General features: G+C 45.0%; 1 long non-coding RNA gene across 1 annotated transcript in view; it reads right to left on the bottom strand.

Annotated features, from left to right (window-relative positions):
• The window catches only part of LOC116154815 (uncharacterized), a 584,547-nt gene that overhangs the window by 242,991 nt on the left and 320,654 nt on the right, over positions 1 to 20,902 (bottom strand). Inside the window, exon 6 of the long non-coding RNA XR_010382264.1 lies at positions 15,084 to 15,177. This is a non-coding gene — a long non-coding RNA (uncharacterized LOC116154815). The remainder of the gene's footprint in view (positions 1 to 15,083; positions 15,178 to 20,902) is intronic.

The raw sequence follows: 20,902 nt of genomic DNA, 5'->3' as shown, positions 1-20,902 counted from the left end.
GGGCCACATTTTTGGCCAAGAAAACACAATTCCCCATTTCGCTTCCCACTCTCCACTCCCACCAACTCCGTAAAAGAGAGAGCAATTCACAGAAGGAACACGATGTGGCTTAAAAAATAAATAAATAAGTGCTTGGATCACAAATGTTTTCGTGTAGTGCAAGCAATAACATTAGCTGGGCCCATCTTTTAATTACATGGTTGGGCCACGCAAATATTCGCAGACATTTTTAGTAAGGCAGTGGACTTTTATTTAAATGTGTAATATAAAGGGCTCTCCTATAACTGCTGATCGGTGCTTCTTTCTTATTTATTGCCTTCCCTTCTCTCGTGCTCCGGCCTTGCCCCAACAATAAAATCCCACTTAGCACTTGCTTTTTCCCCAAAAACACCATTTTTCACCATCTGAGGAGGGAAGAGAAGAGGACATGGAAGGAGACGTCTTTCTTTTTCTTTTTGAAGAGACGAACCCTCTTCTCCAAAATATTTAATCATAATTATATTAAGAAACATTTATAAAAAGTTAAGTAATAAAATTAAATAGGTTGGAGAAAAACAGAGAAGCAGACAGCAAGGATTAAGTGTAGTAATATAAAGAATAGATTATATTTAATGAAAATTTCCTCAGTGTTCAACATTTTTATTATACTTAATAGCGCTGGGCTTCATTTTTGTCTCCAGTAATTGTGTGTCCATAATGAATGGCCATTCTTATTCCCCCATTGAGCCCTGACAGAAATTAATAAACCTAATTCTGTAGGTTTAAGTTTAATTTTGTTGAAATATATAAAGTAGTTACATATTCACTTAGCAGCCAACCGAAATGCAGCGGCCTCAAGCATCTCAGCAACTTTGTAACGAGTACATTGTTTTCTGGAACTTTCTCCCCGACTTCTTGCTCCTTCCCACTCTGATCTTAGCCAGGATCCTTGTTTGTGATGCCTCCAGCTACAGAGGACGTGCAGGGCCACGGAGCTGGAACGGCGGTCAGGGTGAATGTTGTAAAAGGTACAGTTATAAGATCTAGTCCTTTTCCAAGAACAGCTGTTAATGATTGCTAAGCATTCTCTTGCTGGTTTACAGTTTGATCAAGAAAGTATGTAATAAAATAATGGGGGATGGGCATTGAACAAGCCACCAGTCTTCAGCAATAAATAACATGCACAGGCTGGTGGCGAGAGAGCAGAGACGATGGACTCTCCCTTCAGGGCTTCAAGCACCAAAGTGGGGGCTTCCATAAGGATCTAGCCTTGGGGAATTAGAAGGAATTCAGGGGAGCCATATTGATTTGGGAGCATATCTGACTAGTCCACTGATTAGTAATTGACTACAAATGTCTTCTCAGAGGAAAGTCAGCTTCATCAGGGATCACCTCTCCCTCTCTCCATCTCTCCCTCAATCCCTCCCTCCATCACTTCTTTCATTCCTTCAACAAATGTTTGACGTGATCACATATTCTCAGTGTAGGGATAAAATGATCAGCATGAACTAACAGGGTCCCAAACCTCATGGAGTTTATCATTAAGGTTTGTTTCTAAGGTAATTCACAAATAAACAGAAGAGTATAACTATAAGAGTTGTGTGGGAGAGAACACACACCGCAGAAGGGGAGCTCACGGGTGCACATGAAGATCAGTAAATGGTCCCCTGAGGAAATTACAACAGGGACAAGGTCGGAGTGGGAGGAAGAACTGGGCAGGAGGAGGTGATGTGGATGGTGTCCCAGGTGCAGCGGCCCTGCAGAGGAGGCAACATGACAAATCTGAGCACCTGAGGATGGGAGGGGAGGGGGGAAGAGGTAGGAGATGAGGTTTCTGAGAAGAAGCCCCTTTGAGTTGGGGACCATCCAGAGGTCCTAAGGAGACAAGAGACTTGCTCAGAGCTGCTGTTATAAGCATTGGGTAAAAATTAGGCTATAGGAAAGCTTGTTTATATCATTTTCATTTAAAAAAAAAATGAGGAAACTGATACCAGGAAGTGTAGTCAAAGCTTGAGCACTCTGACTTCGGGTATCTGTTCTCTACAGTTTATCGCGGGTATCTTTTCTCCACATCTTACCAGCCTCCTTTCTTGGAATCCCTATCTGCCCTATTGACCAGCCTCAGTAATGAGAGTGCAAAGCACCATGCCCGTGAACTTCCTTCTGGAGTCAAAGGTCACTGCATATAATTTATGTCTATAGAATGCTTTCTAGTAACGTCTACAAAATATCCTATTAATAGATCAAAAGGATGAGGTAAGGAGGGCTGTTCTGGACACACCATACCATAGTGATCCCATTTCACAGATAAGCTATGTGAAGGTAGAGGCCAGAGATTTGTAGCCTCATCCCCTCCTTCTTCTCATTCTCCTATGTTATTTCCCCTCCATATTGTGACTTCATGTACAGTGATGGAATTGACTGCATAGGGGCCTCAAAGCATACCACAAACAGCCATACTGGGATTCAAGAGGCTATAGATCTAGTCCCAGCTCTTGCCTCAAACAACTGTGGGACCCTAGACCAGGTCTTTCCTCTCACTGGACCTCAGCCTCCAGGCATTAAGAAGTTTCTAAGATCTGACAGTCCCAGCTTCTGAGTCTGAGTGAAGAGCTGGCCCAGCAAGGAGGCCCTAGTTACTGCTTAACAGTGAGGTGCTGTCCCGCTGACCATTCGAACCTCACTGGACCATGCTCAACTCACCTCATCACAGCAGGAGAGAGAGACAGGAGGCAGCCAGCAAGAGTCAGATTTCTAGACTTTGATTCCAGTTGCTGTGTGACCTTATGCACGTTAATTAACTTTGTTGGGCCTCGTTTTCCTCATTTATTAAATGGAAGTCAACAAATCAGCCCGGCCAGATTGCTGTGGACATTAGAGAAGACGGACATGTGACTTCAGCCCTGACTTAAACAGAGACTCAATAAACGTTACGCGCCATTTCCTGTCTTCTTTCTACCCATCCTTTCAAAATCCCTTATTTTCTTCCTCCCTTGCTCACCTTCCCTTCCTCCCATCCTTCCTTTCATTCTGCTTCTCCCTCCTAGAGGGAGTAATTGCAGTTCTGGGAGTGTCACTCCCATTCCCTCCCCTATTGGGGAATCTGTTATTCTAAGACATGAACTTCATTTCTTGGGCCAAATGCAAACAGGAACTTCAGATCACAGGCATAATTCTGATCATTGGTGCAGCTGAGAGTTTTCTGTGGGTCTGTGTTGATCTGATTCTACTTTGAGAATTTGTTTAGGAGGGGGAGTAGGGTGGGCACGAAGACAGCGGAGTGGCACCTCAGAGGAAGGAGGAAGAGCGTGATGGAGGAGTAAAGGGACACAGGAAGGAGAGCGCCTGGCCTCTGAGACCCGCCCAGGATAGACATCCAGTCAAGCTTTCTCAAGAACCAGAACCAGAATATGCTTTCCCTCAGGGCCCAAAAGATTGAAGCCGCTATTTTGCTTCCCAGGGTTATAAGTTCAAGTACACTGAGTATGTGTGTTGGAGAAACGTGCCGTCGATAAGAACAGGAGATTATCTGGAGAGTATTCCACTGGCCCTGCCCTCCCTGCCTTCTCTCTGAACTCAGATCTCTCTACTGGGACCCCGTCATTGCCAAGCCGCAGACTCCACCACTGCTTTGCCCTTTGGACCACCAGCTCCCCACGTACACCCTGCAATGAAAGACCGTCTTCTGATAAGTGGAGCGATTAGCAGCCTGGTTATGAGCGGTGATCAGTCCCCCTCCTTTCCATCAACACTGAAAAAAAAAGAGGGGAGTTTAAGATTCCAGAAATCATAAGCAGCCCCCTTTCCTGAGTAGAGGACAGGTTGTGGTAATGAATGATAGTCTGCCATCTACTCTTGCCAAATAGAATTTTTAAAATTTTTTTTCCAGAAGCTTGTAAAGAAGGAGCAGGCTTGAGGAATGCTTTTGTTTGTTTGTTGGTGTTGGCCTGGACGGCGGCCCTTATCTCCGTGGGCAGGGCCAGCCTCAGTTACTGCTTCTGCCTATCTCAGGATGGTAAAAGCCAAAAAGTTAATAGTAAACAGGACCGTGTTCCTGAAAACACCAGTGCATACACATGTGATAGGATGTTATAACTGAAGGTACTTAAGATGACTATCCGCATATATCAAATGATCCATCCAATTCACCCATCAGTCCATCCACCCTCACATCCAACCTCCCTTCCATCCATTCATCCTTCCATGTCTCCACCCACTCATTAGTCCGTCCGTCCATCCATCCATCCATCCATCTATCCATCCATCCATACATACATCAACAGATACATATTGAGCACGCTAACATTTTAGGCTCTTGTATGGAGACTTGATTTTCCACAGTGAACCAGGGAGACACATTTCCTGCCACATCAGGTCCTCCGTTCAGGAGAGACACAGGGATAATTAAACAATCCACAGAACAACATAATAAGTATCGAGATAGGAGGAGTTCAAGGTGCAGGGAGAGAACATGCAGCAGACACGCACCCTGGGTCTGGAGCCACCGCTCCCAGCCTCTCTGAGGAAACTCCTCCTGGCTGGAGGAATTAACGCTATAAGAGAACCATGTGCGGCTGGGCAGGCAGAGGAGGCAGCAGGAAGTGACAGGGGCTCTGCCATTCACTGAGCACCAGACGCTTGTCAGATACCAGACTTGGTGCATCACAGGTTTTTATTTCTTCAGTTGGGTTTCACAGTAACAGGAGAAAACGGAGGCTCTACGCAGTGGAGATGTCCACGCAAGTGCCCAGGGGGGAGAGCAGACTCCATGAACAACCTGGTTCCTCCCTGACTCTGCGGCCTCTCCGTGACGGCCCTTCCCCGCTGTCTCTCTTTGGGAGTCGCGGGGAATGGGAGATCCAGAGGCTTCTGACACCTTCTCCAACCAAGATGGCCTGAGTTGGGCTCAGGATTCAAACACACGTGGATTTAAGTTCCTCTCCTACGCTGACTAGCAATGTGACTTTGGGCAACTTCCAAACCTCTCTGAGCCTCCATGTCCTCTTCGGTAACATCTGGATAATAACAGTACCTACCTCAGAGCTGGGCCGGAATTAAATGTGCCAAATGCTAAATTCAGTGCAGGTCGCTGTATTATTATTTTACACAGAAACAGCACAGAAGGAGTCTCTGTGGAAGTAGCCTTGAGTTGCACGAGGGGAGACACACGAGAGGCAGAGGAAAGGCTGAACCAAGGGGCCTTTGTGTGTTCTTGACGCCTGGGGGGAGACCTGGGAACAGCTGGCCCGGTGGTGGCCCAGAGGCATCACAGGACCCCACGCTGGATCCCTCCTCACTGTGACACACGGGTCTCACCATTTGTCAGGCCTTGACCTGCCCTGACCCAGACATCCCAGACTCCAGGGCAGCCTTGGGACCCTCAGACCAGGGAAGCGGTGCCTGAGAGGCCTCTGTCCTCCAGAACTACCCAGACTCCAGAGCCGATGCCCCTGGGCTGCCAAAAGCCCACCATCCTGCCACTCCGGAGCCTTCCCTTTGGCGCATGTGTGGAGCTGGGGCCTCGTTGCTGCGGAGGCCACTTCAGACAGACCTGGAGGGGCGGGAAGAGCTGGGCCCCCTGCTCAGAGCCCCTCGGGGGCTTTCCCTCAGAGGCTGCCCCGACTCTGGGCCTCTTTTCCACTATTTTCACCCATGTTAATGTGCTTCTTAGATTCCTGCCAACACACTGGGTTCTGTAATGTTTGATAACTTGAACCACCTTAATGAAATATTCATTCTCCTCTCTCTGTTGGAGCAGTCACCCCACTTCCCAGAACTTCTCTCTCTCTCGTTTTCGAAGCCTGTCCCACAGGAGCAGGACTGTCCCTGGGTGAGACCTGGGACCCCCCAGCTGAGGCTGGCAGAGGGGCCATGGGGGCGTTCCTCCAGAGAGGAGGGGACTGAGGGTGCCAGTTTCAGGCTCCTCCTAGGGACAGTGGGAGCCCTCAGAGAGCGGCCATGAGCAGAATCCTTGAGCTGGGAGCCCCGGCATAAGACCCCCACTCCGGGGAACAGAGGGACCTTCCCTGGAGATTAGCATCCTGGCTAACTGTGGGGGAAACGCAGCCCTGCCTGGCACTCGGAACTTGCTGAGGCTGAGGGAAGACTGCCACCTGTTGAATGCTTGCGAGAGCGTGCAAATTCCAAGGCTCCAGGCAGTATACTCCAGACACAGTCCTGTACCCACTCAACCTCAGAACTGGGAAAATCCAGGCGTAAAGTGATGCTGTTGTCCCGAGCAACCCCCTTCTGCTCGGAGTCCAGAGTCCCTGCCCTCCCTCAGGCACCCATCAGGGACACTTCCCACCCTTTAGATGCTGTTTGCATTTTTTTAATTGGTTTTTTTTTAACCATAAAGAAAAGAGCCCAAATTCCTATGTGTCCAGGTCGACAAAACATCACAAAGTGAACACACCTGTGGAGTCAGCGCTTGGATCCACACCCAGAGCACAACCAGCCCTCCTGGAGGCCCCCTTCTCTCCCAGGCACCATCCCTTCCAGGGCTGACCAGTGTCCTGACTTCTGAATTCACAGGCGAATTTCACCTGTTCCGACCTGTATACAAATAAGCCATACATGTGGCACTGCTTCTGTCCTTCCGTGTTTGATGTGCGTGATTCGTCCCGCCTCTGCGGGATGACGAACTGTATTTTTCCAATGTGGGACACAGGGTCATATCTGAGAACGGGAGAGACTTTGGAAATCGGTGAATTCTGCCTTGTCACTTTTCAGGAAAAGAAGGTGGCACAGAGGAGGGCCAGGGTTTGCCCGAGGCCGCACAACTTGCTCTGAGGTCTCTCCTCTCAGATGCAAGGATCCTGGACTAACAGCCACAGGGAAAGCAGGACCTGGCGCCCAGGCCAGGACCAAGACTCTGGTCCCCCCTCACACGCCTCCGAGCCTCGGGGCCCTTTAATCAGGTCCATTCTAAAAGCTCCCGTGTGTGCTGGCCTCACCTCACCTCACGCGGCATTTTATACAATATACTTATTCAGCCAGCACCCAAATATCTGTTGGGTGAATGGACGGATCTCAGTACCTGGCGGCTGGCATCCAGAAAATGGACCCTGGGTACCGCGGGTCCTGATCCTCTGACCAGGTGTGATGCGGACAGGTGCGACAGTAAGTGGACAGGTGCAGTGATAGTGGCGACAGAAGCATCCAGCGCTTACTGTCCCGGACCCCGGCGCCGGACTGGCCCGGATTCCATACATACCTCTAGCACAGAGCTCTGCCTCAGGGGGTCTTTGAGAGCCTCGGTTTTCCCGCCCGGACAAACAGCCATCTACACCAGGGCTCCTGTGAGTATCACTGAGGCCAGGCAGGTACGGTGTGCAGCCAGCGCTCAGCAGTCAGCAGCTATTATAACCACTTCTGTGGTCGTATACAGGCATCCAACCAGCAACCCACTCAGTTTAGCACACTTGCTACTGAGAACCATCGACGCATAGATACAGTGGGCGACAGACCTTCAAGAGTGGGGGTTATCTCCTCACTAAGGAGGAAAGACAAGCGGTTTCGGGTTGCGTCCTTCCTGCTACCCATCTAAACCTTCATACGCTTTAAGACCCAGCTTAAGTCCCACAGCCTGCAAGAAGCCTCCCCTGGCCGCAAGCCATCAGATGTCTCCCCCCTGAGAACTCCCGTATTCCCCACTGGGGATGGTTCAGCTGTACTGTTACCATTGGCAGTCGTGGGGCATGGTCCCACTCACGTGCTCACCCAGCCTTATCTTTCAGCTCCACTGTGAGCCCAGAGGAACTGCTCACCGTCCTGGGGCTCAGGGGGGCATGGTACAAACCAGGCGGCTTTGGCAAGGCTGTAATCCACCAGGTGATTACCAGGGTTCTTCACAGGGGCACAAGACACCCCCCCCTTTCTCCCTGATTGGAATAAATATTTTAAAATAAAGAAAGAAAAGAAAACCTTCCCTGAGCCCTCCCCCTGCAGATAATGACTTTGACGTTGCAGATTATTGCCTTCTAATCTTCCAGCTAAGCACATTTGGTACTAGAGTTGGGATTCTTTGTTGCAGTCAGTTTCATTTCTCGATTTTTTTCTCTTGCTGCTACACTGTTTGCAGTTTCCCAAGCTATTTCATATGGTTCTTTAACAACAGCCTGAACAGTCACCTAATGGAGTCCTGGAGACATGCTCGAGGGTACCCCATGCTTCCCCTTTAGTCAGATTTTTCTCTAATGCTTTGACGTAGATCCTGCTTTATGAAGATCAACTCCCTGAATGGGGATCAATTGGTCAAAGAGTTTTTAAATTATTTTAATTTATATTTCTTAAAAAAAAAAAAAGGAGCCATGTTTTTACGGCAAACAGGCTTAATCCCAAACTTCACAACAGGAAAAGTGAGCACCTTCTCAAACTGACTTTTATCCACTCGCCTTCCCATTTTCATCTGTGGCCACACACACACACACACACACACACACACACACACACACACACACACACACACACACACACACACACACACCTCTATTTGCAGTTATCTCAGCTTGCCTGGATAGTCACATATTCAGGTCCAGACTTTTGCACCCGTCTCTGACCAGAGGGATACGCTGTCCTCTCCTGCGCTTGGCTGCATTCTCATCTTTCAAGATTCAAATACCACCTTCTCTCTGTGAAGCCTTTGCCTGTGAGCTTCCAGGCAAACAAGCCATCCCCTTCCCTCATCCCCTGCCCCCCACTCCTTGAGGTTCCCATTGCAACCTGCCTGTTTAATAATAATAATTATATTGATCATAATAGTAATCAAGATGTATTGAGCCCTTATCATGTGCTCAGACAGTATTCTAAACACTTTTCCTGAATTACCCCAGCATTCACTGCTCTGGGGCTTAATGATCAGTTAGTGTGTACATCTGTTCCCCCGCCCCAGACCATGAGTGATTTCAGGGAAGGGGGCTGCCCCGTTTTCACCTTAGTACGCCCAGCCGCTAGCACAATGCCTGGCACAGCAAGTATTTCAGAAAGGAATATCTGAACCCACCCTCTGCTGTGACTCAGTCAATGCAGGGCTGTGTTCAAAATGACTGGAGAGCTGGGAAAACACTGGCTGGATGCAAATCCCAAGGTGCATTCTCCACCTCACACCCAGCCCCGGGGAAGGGATGTGCACCCCTGGAGAAAGACAGGGAAAATCATCTAGGAAGTCCTGAAGATCATCACCATGCAAACAGCCCCTCCTTCTCTCCAGAGCCCTAATGTTTACACCCAGGTTCTTACATTGTTTCATTAATCCTCTTATATTGGATCTTGGGAGCCTCCAGAAGACGCAAGTCTTGCCTTGCAGATTGCTTGAAAGGGAAGGAAACAGATGCTCAACAACAGATATTTCTTTAACAAACACAGGAGGCTGACCCTGTGTGCATATTTAGCCTTCATTACCGGCCCCAGGTTTTATTTTCTGAGCCCCTGAACTCCTGTCACTGACGAGCTTAGTTCTTCTTGAGGAAGATGAGGCTTGAAATGGTGAAGTGATCAACTCAACCTTTCACCCAAGAAAGCAGGAGCATCAGAACTGAATGGCAGGTTATTAGATACTCTGTAAACTTGCCTGGATTGTCTCATGTCCTCACTCCAGACAGGTAATCCTGCAGAGAGCAAGTAGCCCACCTGGGCCCCCTGTGAGGTCAGTCTTTCAGAATCACACCTGCCTCCACCCTGGGAGAATTCAGGCCACTGTGTATTGATGGTCTGTTAGGTGCTATGTCTGTCTCTTAATAAGACCTTGTCTCCAGAGTCTGGGTCTGGGAGTATCTGACCAAAGTCCATGCTCTTTCTGCCACGCCACATCTCAAACTGGTCTTGTGCAGAACTGTATTCTGCAGAATGTGCACACTGTGATGCCAACAATGTGTTTGTGCTCAAAGGAGTTGGTTAAGCAAACCTAAATGCCTTTATTAATGACAAGACTTGCCAGAGCTTTAAACAGACCAACACCCACTGTGCATTTCCAAGAAGGGGTAGAGTATGCAACCAGCAAGTTGCACAATTATTTGAATACAAATCCATGTTTTCGGAAATTATCACGTGGAACTAGAGAATGAAGGAAAACACTTGGGAAAAGGCTTTATCACACTTGGATTCTCATTCCTCAGAAGTTAACTCCAGTCTTGTAACCTATTTATTCCATTTTCTAGTCCACTCTATTCCATTTTCTGGACATGGTTTCAATACTGATCCGAAGTCATTAATTCTCTCTTAAAAGAACTGTGAACTACCAGTCCTTCATCTTCTAACTTGGTCCTCTTTTGATCACACTGTCTGATCCTCTTCCTCCGCCAGCTCCCCCCAGCCCACATATACTTGGAAGGTGAACTCAGACCATCCTACAGATGCCTGCAGGTACCACTCCCCGTCTTAAATCACCTTTCTGAACATGACGCCAGGTGCGATTGGCTTAGATTAATGACTACCATAAACAGAACCCTCTTCCTGCTCCCAGCAAACATTTTTGTTCCCAGTTCATATGTTGTTTTCCCATTACACACACCCTGATGGAAACACCTCGAAATCCTAATAGAAACAACACCTCAAGACCCTGGCCCAAAACTTTCATTTGATTTACAATCGCCAACAGTGTTCCAACTGCAAAACGACATATCAGACCCATTAATATGCTTGGAGGAGTTTGGGTTAAATAAGGAAAGGGAGAGAGCAAATTTAATCTAAGCTACTGCTTATTTAAAAATTGATAGGAACTAATTAAATTAATAAAATTTTATTGAACTTTAAAACAAAAATCAATTTTTAAAAAAATCCCCCGTTCACTGAATCCAAAAACAATGAAATTTTTTTTTTTTAAATTAAATTGGCTAGTGGTCATTTCAGTCCTTTGGAACTCAACATATATGTTCTAAATTGAGATTTTTCCACTAGCTTCAAGTACGTACTTGCCTATTTAAAGCAAAAACAAATTTTTAACATGTAATATAGTTTCTTTGCCTTTTAATGAAGCTGTTGGAATGTTTCATGTCATTATCTGTCTGTCCAGTGAGGGTGTTAGTAAATGTTTAATGACGAGCCTTGGATGGGGAGTAGGTAGGTACTGACTTCTGTCAATTTCCATGATGTAAATACTCCCAGCATGGCTCATGATGCCAAGCTACTAAAGTGACTGATGACACGAACATGGAGTCAAAAAGAAATGTGATCAATCTGCTCCCATGAGCTGGTACAAGCCGACTCTGACATATCACTGAGTCTTCCTTTATGAGTCTGAATCTGCAATTACTGTCCACCTAGAATATTATCAATGAGAGAGCAACAACGCATGCTTCATCCTCAACTGTGCTTCCTTTACAATGAGAATGCCTCTTGACCATGGCTGTGTGATCACTACGTTGACCTAGACCATATACTTAGCTTCTGAGCAGTCTTTGGTTAAAAAAAAATTCTGTACATTCCAGTTCATCAGGGATCCACTAAGATAATTATTTATTTGGCTTTATGTGGAGTCAGTCCATTCACATTCCCTTCATATTTTCCTTTTGTTTTTAAATTCAAATGAGTGCTTACAATTCAAAGAAAATGTTAAGTTCATTTTCCTTCATTCTATTACCCTCCCCACTCATAATTACTAAATAACTCAAAATGCCTCCCAAGTTTGTTTAATTCTAGAATGTCAATGAGTCTTCTTTTGTGGATTTTATACCCCCTTTCTAAACAAAACCCCCAGAAGTACTGGTCAAGGAGGTAAGATTTCAGCTACGCCAGTCTAGGGAATGGGAAAGGAAGGATGAACTTAGGGAGAAGGAGGTATTTACCATTTCAGAGTGTTTATCAGACAACTGTGACTGTTCCAGGAGTACTGCACATATTATTTCATTTAATCCTCAAAATGCTCTTGGTGGCTATTATTATCTTTTTCTGTTTAATGGACAGATTGAGGTGCAATTTCATTACAGATCTACAGCCACACAACTAGTGAGTGATGGGAGTAAGAATCAAATCCAGTATTTTTGACTGCTAAGACGACGATTTTTTCATGATGACTTCCTGTCCTTTAAAAGTAGTCTAAAGAATATTTCATCCGAGTTGGTGGGTCTTCCCCTAAAATTCCATCTCGAGGGCTTCTCTCTTCTCCCATATTGTGATCTACTTCTCTCCCTTGCCTTCTTTCCAGCACCAGGAGGCTAGAGAGCTGGTGCCTTGCCTCCCTTTACTCACCACATCCAAAGACTTTGCTGCTTCTGTGTAAGAATCAGGAAACTAAGAGGAGAAAGAACTTCCTCTCCCATAGAGTCAAGACACATTCCAACACTCCTGCCTCTGTGTTGTCTCTCTGGGAAGTCTGACCTTCACCTAGGAAGCCAGCAACCCAGCCTGAGAAACCTGGTCTCTTCCACTCCCTTCCCTGGCACATGCAAAAGCCTATGTGTACAAAACCGCTGAGGCTCAGAGGCACGTTTGCCCACAGCTTCTAAGTTTGCCCAAGTCTGGCAGTTGGATGTGACCACACAAAAATCTAAAGGAACCTAGCATCTGTTGATCTTCTATACTATGCTGGGCACTAGACTTCCACAGAGTCACAGCCATGCATGCAATGACTCATATGTTTTAGTCTTAGGACAAAATCATATCACATCTCATAGGAAAGTATTAGGTAAAATAATATGGCAAAAAGTGTCCTAGGTCAGGTCATCACTCCTCTGCTCAAAACCCTCTTATGGAAGAGAAAAACCAAAGACCTTACCATGGCCTATGTGACAGATTTTATTTTTCTAAGGTGGTCACAATAACATCTCCTGTCTCACTGTGTTCTTCCAGAACTTTGATACTCCCTCATAAAGAAGTGGAGTCTATGGCCCTCCTCTTGAAACTGAGTAGCACTTTATGACTGCCTGGATGAACAGAGCACAGTGGAAGTGATACTGTGTGACTTCCGAGGCTAGGTCATAAAAATTTCATGCACTCCAATCATGTTCTCCTGGGACACACAATCTTGGAACCCAGCCACCACTCTATGAGAAAGTCCAAGGTACCCGAGAAGAGGCATACTGCTTTCTCTGAGCTTCCAGCCAACAACTAGCACCAACTTATCAGTCATGGACAAGAATCATGTTGAAATCTTCTAGCCCCCAGTCCAGCTGCTTTAGCTAATGCAACATGAAGCAGCAATGAACCACTGTTGCTGATCCCTGGCCAAACAATGGATTTGCAAGCAATTATATATTGTTTTAAGCCACAAAGGTTGGGGACATTTGTTACACAGCAATAGATAACTAGGACAGCCAGCAAGGTAGTATATGAACTCACTTCCTGTTAACTCTGAGATCTCTTCTCCAGCCACTCTGTAGTCCTTGTACACTCTGTACTTTGGCAAACATGGAAAGCACATGACTATAGTCTTTAATTTCTTCCAGTGATATTTTAGAGTTTTCTGGGTAGAAGTCTTATACATCTTTTGATAGACTTTTTCCCCTAAGTGTTTAATGTGTGGGATGCTACTGCTAATGCTTCCCAGTTATCCTAATTTAAATTTCTAATTATTTGTTGCTTGTATGTAGAAATAAAGCTTATTTTTGCATGTTGACTTTATATTAAGCAACCTCATTCAATTCACTTACTTGTTCTGATAGTTTATTTATAGACTCTTAGATTTCTACTTTCCAATAATGTTGTTTCCTAATGATAGCTATATTTCTTCCTGTCTTATCCTAATATTTCAAAATTTCTTTTAGTTCCCTTATTGAACTCGCTGGGACATGCAATGTGACATTAAAAAGAAGTGATGAAAGTGGGCAGGTTTGTTTAGGTCCCAATCTCATGGGAAAGCTTTAAATATTTCACCAGTAATTATAATATTCAGTACAGTTTTTGTTGTTGTTGTTGTTGTTTTGTTTTGGTTTTGGTTTTGGTAGATATTCTTTATCAGAATAAGGAAGGCTCTTTTCTCAGATCAACTCTACAAGCATTTTCTAATCACCCTTTATGTCCTAGTCACTAACCTAGATAAGCAGAGAATTTACAAATAAATGAGAGTGGGGTGGTAAAGTTCAGTGGTAGAGCACATGTTTAGCATGCATGAGGTCCTGGGTTCAATCCCCAGTACCCCCATTAAAAAAATGAAAGACTATTCCTGTTCTGAGAAATTCACCATGTTAGGTATGAAATAGATAAATATAACACAGAGTGACAGAGGGGAAGTAGAAAAACTCACTCTGCCCAGGGGAGTCAGTGAAGCCTCTCAGAGCACAAAGTATTAAAGGAGAGGCTCAGCATATGAGATAAATGGTGTTCTTATTAATAAGAATGATATACAAGGACTACTCCCTTCAAAATTCTCTCCAGGACATTTACCTACACAGGTGGGCTTCGTTTTACAGTGCCAAAGGATTATCCTGAATTTCTGTGCACATCACATTTGGATAAATCTACTATTCTCAAGTATTCTTAAAAGAGGTTGCAATTGAGAGAATAAAGCATCCCATGGTAAATAATTTTAGTGACGATTCCTGAGTTCTACGGACTTAGGTTTTCAAAGAAAGTTACATGAGCCAAAATGCTGAGAAAGACATTCTGCTTTCCATCCCACAAACCCATTGTGAGCGCTAAAGCATCCCATGGTAAATAATTTTAGTGACGATTCCTGAGTTCTACGGACTTAGGTTTTCAAAGAAAGTTACATGAGCCAAAATGCTGAGAAAGACATTCTGCTTTCCATCCCACAAACCCATTGTGAGCGCTCTTTCCATTTCTTTACTGGCTGTATTTGCAAACAATAGTGCAGGCAATGAAGAAAAGTTGATTTAGAGCAAGCAACAGAGCATGTGGTTTAGAAATATTTACCTTAGGTAGCCATAACACATGTTAAGTGTTAAACAAATACTGTTGAGTTGGCTCACCCAGGCTACGTCTGCAGGGTACCAAAGAAAATCATCTGGACAGAATTGTATTACCTTGGGCCAAGGGCTGTTGGAAGGTATACACCTCAAAGACCAGGTACAGTGAGGTCTTTCCATGTCAACATTTAAGGTGTTTTTTTTTCTTTTTAAAATAGAAAAGGGTATCCAAGAGTGAACATAGGTAACATTTCAGAGTTCAAAGAGACTGAAAAGTTATGTACATGTCCGCCAATGACTTACTGTCTCCAGGAGAACAAGGTGAACACTGTCAAGTTCATGTCCCAACATCTGGATTTGTTCTCAAAGCAGAGAATGGAAACAAGTGGATCCAGATCTGGAATGACAAAAATTGAGGTCTTATGGCTTGAGGAAGTCTGGAAGTAGGGTCGGTGCCCCCATTCACGTTCCTCTGGGACTCGTCCTGGCAGCACCTGCCAGCCAGAACTCCCAGGTTGGCGTTTGCCTTTTCCGTCCAAGGGCTTTCCCTTCAAGTTGGACCCATTCTGTCCTAAGTGCCAAAGAGTTAATGCTCCCCTAGGTAAGACCCTCAACAATGACTGTTGGGAGTCTGTGCATCCCCCTCAGGTGGGAACTCTAAGCAGAGTCCTACCTTGGTTCCCAGATTTCTCTTGTAGGAGTGAGCTTGCTATTTGCTTACTCTGACTTTGCTGTCTTACTTTCCCATCCCTCTCCCAATGTTTCCTGGAATTACTTCCAGAATAAACCATTTCATTTGAATTCTTGTTTAAGGGTCAGCTTCTGGAGGATCCCAAACACACACAGGTTATACTTGACTTAAGTAAAGGATATCAGTATCCATTCCTCATCTTTTTGTAAGAAGATGGTGGCACTGTCTCCCCCTAAATCACACCCTCTCTAAAGGAGCTCACACGCTCTGTAGGAGGATCGTGGAGGACTTCAAGCCGTTATCTGGGCAAGTCAAGTCAAAGCCACTGTCATCTAAAATTGTGGCCCATTGGAACACAAGCATCATTTTTTGCTTGACTTAATTGCATAATTGCCTTGGTTCTCAGCTTACTGTGTGGAGACCTCACGAAGAACAAATTAATGATCTCACATGAGGGGGACCCATCTTCTGTGGGCTTCTGGCCAAGAGGGAGACGTATCAATGTCAAAAACAGCTATCTAGGGAGACTCTCTCAGGGGGAGAATTTCTCCTTTTAATTATGACCACCTAAAAACCATGATGAGAACTGCTTCTTATGAAATCAAGCCATGGAAATTAAACTTTGGGGGAAATGGTTAAATTTCAGCCTTGGAGCCCTCCGTCTGCTATACTGGAGAATTTTCCTGGGTTCATCAAACATGGCTACAAGATTTCCTAAGAGTCTTGCTTTCGATGTTTCAGTAAATTCAGTGAACATTCCCCTGTGGGAGCAAGTAGTGTGGCTTTTAAGAAGAGAATTTTATTTAAATTCCATGTTCATTCCTGCTATAAAGGAATCATGGTAATAAATGAGACTCTAGTCTTAAGTTTGTGTTCAAATGAGAACATTATGCAGAGAAGTTCCCAAATAATGAGCAACTACAAGTTTCAGAGCAGTGCCTCAATCCAGGAGCAGAGTGGCTCACCTCTAACAATGAGATTCAGCGGTATTACCTGAGAGTAAAAGATTAACCAATAGCACCAGGGAGGAAGCCATCACTCAGTTTGTTGTTTAAATTAATTGCTAGAGCTCACTGACAACTTAAAGAGTAAACTGAGTGCCTTTATTGCCTCTGCTTTTGAGCTCACCTAACTGGACTCAACAGAAAACAAGTAACACCTTCCCCTGTTCACTGTCATTATTCTATTTAAATACAACTCAGATCAATCAATATAACATTGATGAGTGTGGTTTAACTATAATGATTCCAATATTATTTCTAGTATATTCTCTTTTTTAATTGAAGTATAGTTGATTTACAATGTTCTGTTAATTTCTGGTGTACAGCATAGTGATTCATTTATACATACATATATCTTTTCATATTCTTTTTCGTTACAGGCCATCACAAGGTACTGAAAAGGTATTGAACATAGTTCCCTGTGCTATACAGTAGGACCTTGTTGTTTATCTATTTTATATATATAGTAGTTCACATCTGCAAAGCCTGAAATCCCGATTTATCCCTCCTCACCCCCTTTCCACCCTGGTAACTGTAAGTTTGTTCTCTATGTCTGTGAGTCTGTCTCTGTTTTGTAAATAAGTTCATTTGTGTCTTCCTTCCTTCCTTCCTTCCTTCCTTCCTTCCTTCCTTCCTTCCTTCCTTCCTTCCTTCCTTCCTTCCTTCTTTCCTTTCTCATTCCACATATAAGTGATACCATATGGTGTTTTTCTTCTTCTTTCTGGCTTACTTCACTTAGAATGACCATCTCCAGGTCCATCCATGTTGCTGCAACTGTCACTATTTTACTCTCTTTGTATGGCTGAGTAGTATCTAGCATATTCCCTTAACTGAAAAGCGTAGGGAAAAATAATCCCCCTCAAAGCAGAACCTGATTGCATCAGATGGTTAGCACCGGGAACTTCTGTTTTATTGTTTTGTTTTATTTTGTTTTGTTTTAAGCATGATCCAGAACAATGACTTACCACCCTCTTCCTACATGTTCCTACATGTGGAAGGCTTTTGCTCAAAAAAAAAAAAATTCTTATGGTTCAAAAGCCCCAGCTAAGAGTTTAGCCTGGGGAGGAACAGGGAGGTGGTCTCACCCCAGAGTGAGGTCATTTCAGAAAATGTTCAAATTGAATGAACCACACAGAGCCCCTTAAAGTTTCCTAACTGCTCTGCGTGCTCTCCTGCCTCGGGGCTTTGTATGCACTCTTCCTCTTGCCTGTGACGCTCCCTAGCGCAGCCCCCACCTCCCCACCACTCATCCTCACTCTCCTAGGGATCAGAGTTTCTGTCTTTGTGAAATGGAGTTTTCTGGAGGGAGATGCTGTCCGCGTGACTTTCGCACTGTTAAAATCTGAATCCTCAGCCACTCCTACCCCGTGGTTGGCTTGTCTGCCTCTCTCACGGCTGAGGTCCCCCTCCTGCCCAGGCGTGACTGACTCACCATCACCTCTCCAGGTGGGCCTCAAAATACGCTCTCCTCATCTATCCCAAGGCCAGCTTCTAAGTCCACAGCCTGCTGTTTGGGGACCCCTTGCCCACCGCTGCCCACCCCGGCTCCACGTGTCTCTCCACTGCAGGTGTCCAGGGTGTCCCCAGGGCCCCTTTAAGCCCTGGGACCCAGGAAATCTCTGTCCCTGTGCTTGCTCTGCACTGAGTCGCCATGTGGTAGTGGGTCAGTAGCTCCCCCCGGCTGGGTCTCACTTCACTCGTCCACAAACAAACAAAACAAAATCAAAGACCCAAACTTTTTCTTAAAGACCCAGATAGGAAATATTTCAGACTTTGTGTAGCCATGTGGTCTCTGTCACAACTACTCAGCCTCACTGTGGTAGCACAAAAGGTGCCACAAACACATACATGGATGGGTGTGTTCGTGTTCCAATAAAACATTATTTACAAAAGCAGGTGGCAAGCTGGAACTGGCCCGTGGGCTCCTGTTTGCTGGTCCCTGGTCTAGATGATTTGCATGGTTTCTCCTCTAAAATGAAGTCATCTTATTTCTACCAGTGGAATTAAGTAGTCCCTTCTTAATCCCCTGTGTGTTTCCTCCTGATCACAGTTGCAGGCATATACAGAAGTAAGTATGTGTCTCTCCCAGCTAGAAATTCCCTGCAGTCAGTGACACTGTGTTTCACCAGAATACACCAAAATTATTGCAAAGTGTAGCCCAGATAAGTTCTTAAAAAACCAAAAACTGAATGAATGAGTATGACTGCTGAAACTCGGCAAACAAGAGTCAACCAACTTTCCCTGAGAGGAGAGGACCAGAGATACCCCAACACCTAAAGGCATGCTCCCCTAATCCTCTTCTCTGATAAACAGTATCTTCTCCATCCCTTTCCTGACGGTTGGAATGGATGTGTCCTGAAGTATGCATAGCTGGGTTCTCTGGTCCCCTGGGTGGGAAGGATGTCATGGCAGTGTTTCTCAAATTGTCCCGAGCACATAGATCAGCTGGGACCTTGATCAGATGCAGGTTCTGATTCAGGGTAAGGCCTGAGGCTCTGCATTTCTAACAGGCTCCCTGGAATTGTGGATTTTTCTGGTCCACGGACCACACTTTGAATTGTAAGGCTTTAGAGAATTTCTGCCCTAAGCACTTTTCCATCCCATTAGTACCTAATGAGAAGCCTAGTTTAAAGTAGCTACAGCAAAATAAAAGGGAAGGGGTTCATATAACTGAAAATTCCAATATATCATTGGCTTCAGGTATGGCTAGATCAAGGCTCTGTGTTCCTTTCTCCATCTGTCAATTCTGTTTTCCTCTGTGTTTGTTTCATTAGCAGACAGAATTTTCTGAGCTACCAAGAATGAGACTCACACAGTCTTTATGGCTCAAGAGCTCAAAGAGGCTGTCTTTCCAATAATTTACATTTGCCCTACTTGTGTTATAGACTTACCCCTGATCCTATCAGTGTGCCCAGGAGGATGGAATCCTGTTGTGAGAAAGTCCTGAGTCTAGTGCTGAGTAGGGGTGTGAAGTAAATTTTAAAAGAACCATACAAACTAGCCAGGATTATTATGGAGAGGGAAGTATTACTTTACCAAAGGGAAGATGCTGCAGAAACACTTTCATACCAACCCATAACACTCCTCATTGAATCATCAGTCATCCTGATACTTTGCTTATTGTATTAGTTTCCTACTACTGTGTAACAAGTGACCACAAACTTCTCAGCTTCAACAAAATACAGTGAGCAGCCCACAGTTCTGAAGGTCAGGGGTCCAGCATAGTATGACTAGTTCTTGACCCAGGATCTGATCTTGGAGGCTGAAATCAAAGTACCAGCCAGGCTGAACTCTTCTGGGGAAGAACATGCTTTCACATTCATTCAACTTGTTTGCAGAATTCAGTCCCTTGCAGGTCTTTGCTTGAAGGTCTGGCATCTACCTATTGACTACCTGCCCCCCAGTCTGCTGAAGAGGTACCTGCCCCTAACACCCTACCTGTGGTACCGAACATTCTGTTCTCTTCTTTGGCGTTATTTATGAGAAGGAAAGAACTAGCAGAGCTGGAAAGGTAATACACAAGCCTGTTTCTACTTTCACGGCACTGTCCAAGTACCAAAGTGTCATCTGAGGCTTTTCTTCCAAAAATGACCTCCCTGTCTCCCAGGATAAGGGAGGATGTCTCCCCTGCCATAGCGTTTCCAGGTTTTCTCTGGACCTGCAGGGACTTCTCAACACCACCATGGCCTTTCTTTCAAGTCTAGCTGATCTTCAAGGCATCCCAGTTTAATCTGAGCTTTGACAAAGTCTCAGAAAAATGAGCCAGAAATCAGAAAGAGTTTTCTCTGAGATGAGTCAGATGAGGCAAGAGTGGAAACCCCCTGGATAGGAAACCAGTCTAACCTGTTTTGCCATTAGTGGTGACTCGGGTTTTACACACCATTGCTCCTGGAAAGAGAAACAGTGTCTCATTCGAGCCGAGGAGAATCCTCGCTGTCATGCCTGAGTGGAAGGTACTTTCACAGAGGCTGAGAGAGGAGCTGGGTTTGGACCGTCCGGGCGACAGTCCTGCCAGGAAGACAGAAGACCAGGGTGGTAACCAAACTGAAATCAGGCAGAGGAAGACAACCTTCAGAACTGGGCATTTCATCCAGGAGGAATGTCTATAAATCAGTTCGTAAATAGGTGATGGGTTGAAAGAAGGTTCTGTGATCAAATATGTTTGGGGAAAAAGTGGGCTGAAGAAAATAAATACATTTTCTAACTATAGAATTTTTAAGACTTTTAAATAAATAATTAGGATTCAGGGTCTCCAATGATGGGATAGAGCAGGGGTCAGCAAAGATTAACAAAATTTAATGGACCATAGAACCATTCACTCATTCATGTGTTAGTTATTTTTATGGGACAAATCTAAGAGTCTTACAGACAGCACACTCTGGTTCACTGTGGTTTCCCTGATGTCTATAAGGGAACTTGAAACACAGAAA

This window comes from Camelus dromedarius, chromosome 9 (genome assembly GCF_036321535.1).
Source record: "Camelus dromedarius isolate mCamDro1 chromosome 9, mCamDro1.pat, whole genome shotgun sequence".
Taxonomy (NCBI): domain Eukaryota; kingdom Metazoa; phylum Chordata; class Mammalia; order Artiodactyla; family Camelidae; genus Camelus; species Camelus dromedarius.
The sequence above is the reverse complement of the archived record's forward strand: the minus strand, read 5'-3'. Positions and strand labels throughout refer to the sequence as shown.